Raw genomic sequence first — 6,461 nt, 5'->3', positions numbered from 1 at the left:
CACTGTTTAATCATATTGCAAGTGTACGGGCATTTGCAATATGGTTCAATGGGCATTTACCATATGAAATTTGACATGCTCAAAAATCCTGCAGAAATGCAAAATTGACTGGCCAGATGAACTCGGGATGGCCTGGCAGTGATAGTTGCTCCTTTCCATCGCTCATTGTGTTGACTTCATCATGTCCATTTTGTGATGTTTTTTCACTGTTTAATCATATTGCAAGTGTACGTGCATTGTTGTGCAACTGGTAACCCAAAAATAAAAATATGGTGATTTCATTATGTCCATTTGTTTATGTTTTCTTACTTTTGCAAAGTCACTGGCATTTGCAATATGGTTCAATGGGCAGGTACCATCACGAATTTGTCATGCTATAAATATCCTCAAGGAATGTGAAATTGACTGGCCTGATGAACACAGGATGGCCTGGCAGTGATAGTTGCTCCTTTCCATCGCTCATTGTGTTGACTTCATCATGTCCATTTTGTGATTTTTTTCACTGTTTAATCATATTGCAAGTGTACGTGCATTGTTGTGCAACTGGTAACCCAAAAATAAAAATATGGTGATTTCATTATGTCCATTTGTTTATGTTTTCTTACTTTTGCAAAGTCACTGGCATTTGCAATATGGTTCAATGGGCAGGTACCATCACGAATTTGTCATGCTATAAAAATCCTCAAGGAATGTGAAATTGACTGGCCTGATGAACACAGGATGGCCTGGCAGTGATAGTTGCTCCTTTCCATCGCTCGTTGTGTTGACTTCATCATGTACATTTTGTGATGTTTTTTCACTGTTGAATCATATTGCAAGTGTACGTGCATTGTTGTGCAACTGGTAACCCAAAAATAAAAATATGGTGATTTCATTATGTCCATTTGTTTATGTTTTCTTACTTTTGCAAAGTCACTGGGCATTTGCAATATGGTTCAATGGGCAGGTACCATCACGAATTTGTCATGCTATAAAAATCCTCAAGGAATGTGAAATTGACTGGCCTGATGAACACAGGATGGCCTGGCAGTGATAGTTGCTCCTTTCCATCGCTCGTTGTGTTGACTTCATCATGTCCATTTTGTGATGTTTTTCACTGTTGAATCATATTGCAAGTGTACGTGCATTGTTGTGCAACTGGTAACCCAAAAATAAAAATATGGTGATTTCATTATGTCCATTTGTTTATGTTTTCTTACTTTTGCAAAGTCACTGGGCATTTGCAATATGGTTCAATGGGCAGGTACCATCACGAATTTGTCATGCTATAAAATTCCTCAAGGAATGTGAAATTGACTGGCCTGATGAACACAGGATGGCCTGGCAGTGATAGTTGCTCCTTTCCATCGCTCGTTGTGTTGACTTCATCATGTCCATTTTGTGATGTTTTTCACTGTTGAATCATATTGCAAGTGTACGTGCATTGTTGTGCAACTGGTAACCCAAAAATAAAAATATGGTGATTTCATTATGTCCATTTGTTTATGTTTTCTTACTTTAGCAAAGTCACTGGGCATTTGCAATATGGTTCAATGGGCAGGTACCATCACGAATTTGTCATGCTATAAAAATCCTGCAGGAATGTGAAATTGACTGGCCCGATGAACTCGGGATGGCTGGGCAGTGATTCTGGTTAATCTCAGTCGCTCGTTAGGGTCGATTTCAGAATGTCACTTTGGTGATGGTACCTCACTGTTTAAACATATTGCAAATGGACAAGAGTCACCAGCAAGTCACCGTCCGTCAGTCAATTAGATATCATTCTGACACCAAACTGATACAAACTGACACCAAACCCACTTTTTCCAACTCGTTTAGTAGCCAACTATCACATACTTCAGAGCTGGCCCAAAATTCACAACGCCTTCGGTTCAAACCATAAAAAAAACATAAAACACGTAGTTACGTTCTAGCTGCGGGTCCATTTCTTATGTTATGTGTAGGCCTAGCTGAGGCGACCCCGAATCCCAAGTTTCGGCTCGATCGGTCATTTGGTGTCCGAGCAAAACCCTAATTGGTGCTGAAAATCCACTTTTTTCCATGACTTGCTACGGGGTCCTTGAATGAGCTATCGGACAGAAACGTTGGGGTCCGTCTCTATGAAACGAGACGGTCGCAATGCACCTAGTCTTGCGTTTCTGAGACTTTTCTAAATGTCGTCATTTTCGTAACGGTCAAAATGAATTGAAGTCATTGCAAATGTACGAGGCTGTTTCTCGGTCCGAGAACCTTCTAGAGCCACGTAACTCACCACGCACCATTGACCGGAGGTCTAGAACAGGATTCTAAAGTTTCGGAACTCTAGGTCTGATGGTTCTTTTTTAGCTCGAACAAAGCTAACTATTGCAGTCACTGTCTGTCTCTACGCACCCCAATACGTCCCTCCATCCAAGTTGTGTTTTAGGGTGATTTATTTTTCCTTTGAAATTTTATGGGAAAAATGACTGATTTACAGTTCATGGGGGTTGCCTAATCACATATATGAAGTTTTGGAAAGATCTGACTTTTTTAACCCCTCGAAACAGCCCAAGAGACACCAATTATGACACTTCCGGTTGGCACAGGAAGCTATAAATCAACACATATCCTCACTGGGGTATGCTTGTACAGAATCCTGAGTTTTAAGTCCTTACGTTAAGAATTGACTGATTTACACAGGGTTGAATGCACTATGTCTATCAAACTGCAGGCAGGGTATGGATAAACACTTTTAGGGTGATTTTAACCACTTCCGGTTGGTCCAGGAAGCTTAGAATCAACACAGGTAGACCTCGTAGTGGCCTGATGGACTGTCATCGAAGACAGGTTCATACGACATTCATAACCCACATAGGCTTCAGGTTGAATTTAGGGGTGCAGGCAATGTATTCCTATGGGGAGAGAAGTCAATGCAAACTCTTTGAAGTAAACACCCTCTTTTAACTATTAAGGGTTAATGCCACACGGTCAACGTTAGGCTTGCACGGATCGGGAGGACCTTAGGAACGTACCTGAGGTCGAATTGTGCTTCTCACCCTAACGGTTCTCTCACTGTCACCCAAAAGCAAATGACGTTGTGGGGCAGGCTTCATTTTGGGCCTACTTTTCTAATGGTCGCTGCGCCTAGACCGAGCGAGCTACGGTCAAGCGGGATATCTCGTTGAACTCGGCACGGCCTAGAGATTATGTTTATGCCATTGCCTGCTCTCTGTGTCTTTGAGCACCGCACTTTATCACTCCATCCTTGCTGTGTGTGTGTGTGAGAGCTTTTCTTTGACATCTGCTGGGAGAAATTACTGATTTACAGTTTAGGAGTGTTACCTAGTCACACATATGAAGTTTTGGAGAGATGTGACTTTTCTAACCCTTCAAAACAGACAGTGTGACCCAATTAAAGGCACTTCCGGTTGGCACAGGAAGCTATAAGTAAACACATGTCTTGATTGACATAGAAACTTACAGAATCCTGAGTTTTAAGTCTTTAAGTTAAGAATTGACTGATCTACGATCTACACAGGGTTGAATGTAGTCATTTTCACCTTTGAAGGTTATGTACATCAAAACACCTTTTGGGTTATAACCTGGTTAGGGGTGTTTGGCCTTTAGGCCTGTATGTCCCTTCATCCCATGAGAGAGAGTTTAACTTTTTAAGCCTCTCTGTGTCTTCTTATTCACAATCTTTAAATTTTTGGGTTACCAGATGCACAACAATCAGTATCCATCGTGAAATTTCAAAGTGTCCATAATGCACTCAGGTCACCCCTGACAGAGAGAGGGCCGTAGTAGGGTGTTTCCATAGCGGGCATTAATATCAGAATGACCCTTAAATGCATTTAGGACCATATTTGAATTTTTGGGTTACCAGATGCACGTTTTCAATCACCAGGTGCACGGGTCTATTTCCTCTTGGGTTACCAGATGCACGTTTTCAATCACCAGGTGCACGGGTCTATTTCCTCCTCCAGCACTTGGCTAACAGTCCATAAAGCACCCAGGTCGGCCCTGAGTGAAAGAGGGCCGTAGTAGGGTGCTCCTATAGCGGGCATTAAAATCAGAATGACCCTTAAATGCATTTAGGACCATATTTGAATTTTTGGGTTACCAGATGCACGTTTTCAATCACCAGGTGCACGGCTCTATTTCCTCCTCCAGCACTCGTCTAACAGTCCATAAAGCACCCAGGACGGCCCTGAGTGAAAGAGGGCCGTAGTAGGGTGCTCCTATAGCGGGCATTAAAATCAGAATGACCGTTAAATGCATTTATGACCATATTTGTATTTTTGGGTTACCAGATGCACGTTTTCAATCACCAGGTGCACGGCTCTATTTCCTCCTCCAGCACTTGTCTAACAGTCCATAAAGCACCCAGGTCGGCCCTGAGTGAAAGAGGGCCGTAGTAGGGTGCTCCTATAGCGGGCATTAATATCAGAATGACCCTTAAATGCATTTATGACCATATTTGTATTTTTGGGTTACCGGTTCCATAACAATCAGTATCCATCGTGAAATTTCAAAGTGTCCATAATGCACTCAGGTCGCCCCCGACAGAGAGAGGGCCGTAGTAGGGTGTTTCCATAGCGGGCATTAATATCAGAATGACCCTTAAATGCATTTAGGACCATATTTGAATTTTTGGGTTACCAGATGCACGTTTTCAATCACCAGGTGCACGTGTCTATTTCCTCTTGGGTTACCAGATGCACGTTTTCAATCACCAGGTGCACGGGTCTATTTCCTCCTCCAGCACTTGGCTAACAGTCCATAAAGCACCCAGGACGGCCCTGAGTGAAAGAGGGCCGTAGTAGGGTGCTCCTATAGCGGGCATTAAAATCAGAATGACCGTTAAATGCATTTATGACCATATTTGTATTTTTGGGTTACCGGTTCCATAACAATCAGTATCCATCGTGAAATTTCAAAGTGTCCATAATGCACTCAGGTCGCCCCCGACAGAGAGAGGGCCGTAGTAGGGTGTTTCCATAGCGGGCATTAATATCAGAATGACCCTTAAATGCATTTAGGACCATATTTGAATTTTTGGGTTACCAGATGCACGTTTTCAATCACCAGGTGCACGGGTCTATTTCCTCTTGGGTTACCAGATGCACGGTTTCAATCACCAGGTGCACGGCTCTATTTCCTCCTCCAGCACTTGGCTAACAGTCCATAAAGCACCCAGGACGGCCCTGAGTGAAAGAGGGCCGTAGTAGGGTGCTCCTATAGCGGGCATTAAAATCAGAATGACCGTTAAATGCATTTTGGGCCTTCTTTTTTTCAAAGTCGCTGCCCTCAGAACGAGCTACGGTCAAGCGGGGCGTCTCGTTGAACTCGGCACAGTCTGGAGACTGTGGTGATGCCATTTTTTGTGTTGATTTCAGAATGCCATTTTGGTGATGGTCCCTCTCCGTTTAAACACATTGCAAATGTACAAAAGTCAACTAGCAAGTCAGTGTCCATCAGTCAATTAGATGTCATTATGACACCAAACTGATATCAATTGACACCAAACCCACTTTTTCCTACTCATTTAGAAGCCAACTATCACATATGTCAGAGCAGGCCCATAATTCACAGCGCCTTCGGTTTAAAACATAATAAAAACGTAAAACACATAGTTACGTTCTAGCTGCGGGTCCAGGTCGGACATTATGTGTAGGCCTATGTGAGGCGACCCCGAATCCCGAGTTTCGGCTCGATAGGTCCTTCGGTGCCCGAGTAAAACCCTAATTGGTGCTGAAAATCCACTTTTTTCCATGCCTTGCTACGGGGTCCTTGAATGAGCTATCGGACAGAAACGTTGGGATCTGTCTCTATGGGCCGAGCCGGTTTCAATGCACCTAGCCTTGCGTCTCTGAGACTTTTCTAAATGTCGTCATTTTCGTAACGGTCAAAATGAATTGAAGTCATTGCAAATGTACGAGGCTGTTTCTCGGTCCGAGAACCTTCTAGAGCCACGTAACTCACCACGCACTATTGACCGGAGGTCTAGAACAGGATTCTAAAGTTTCGGAACTCTAGGTCTGACGGTTCTTTTTTAGCTCGAACAAAGCTAACTATTGCAGTCACTGTCTGTCTCTACGCACCCCAATACGTCCCTCCATCCAAGTTGTGTTTTAGGGTGATTTATTTTTCCTTTGAAATTTTATGGGAAAAATGACTGATTTACAGTTCATGGGGGTTGCCTAATCACATATATGAAGTTTTGGAAAGATCTGACTTTTTTAACCCCTCGAAACAGCCCAAGAGACACCAATTATGACACTTCCGGTTGGCACAGGAAGCTATAAATCAACACATATCCTCACTGGGGTATGCTTTTACAGAATCCTGAGTTTTAAGTCCTTACGTTAAGAATTGACTGATTTACACAGGGTTGAATGCACTATGTCTATCAAACTGCAGGCAGGGTATGGATAAACACTTTTAGGGTGATTTTAACCACTTCCGGTTGGTCCAGGAAGCTTAGAATCAACACAGGTAGA

The sequence above is a fragment of the Oncorhynchus kisutch genome, unplaced genomic scaffold (assembly GCF_002021735.2).
Source record: "Oncorhynchus kisutch isolate 150728-3 unplaced genomic scaffold, Okis_V2 scaffold1809, whole genome shotgun sequence".
Lineage (NCBI taxonomy): Eukaryota > Metazoa > Chordata > Actinopteri > Salmoniformes > Salmonidae > Oncorhynchus > Oncorhynchus kisutch.
Note: the sequence above shows the minus strand (reverse complement) of the source record.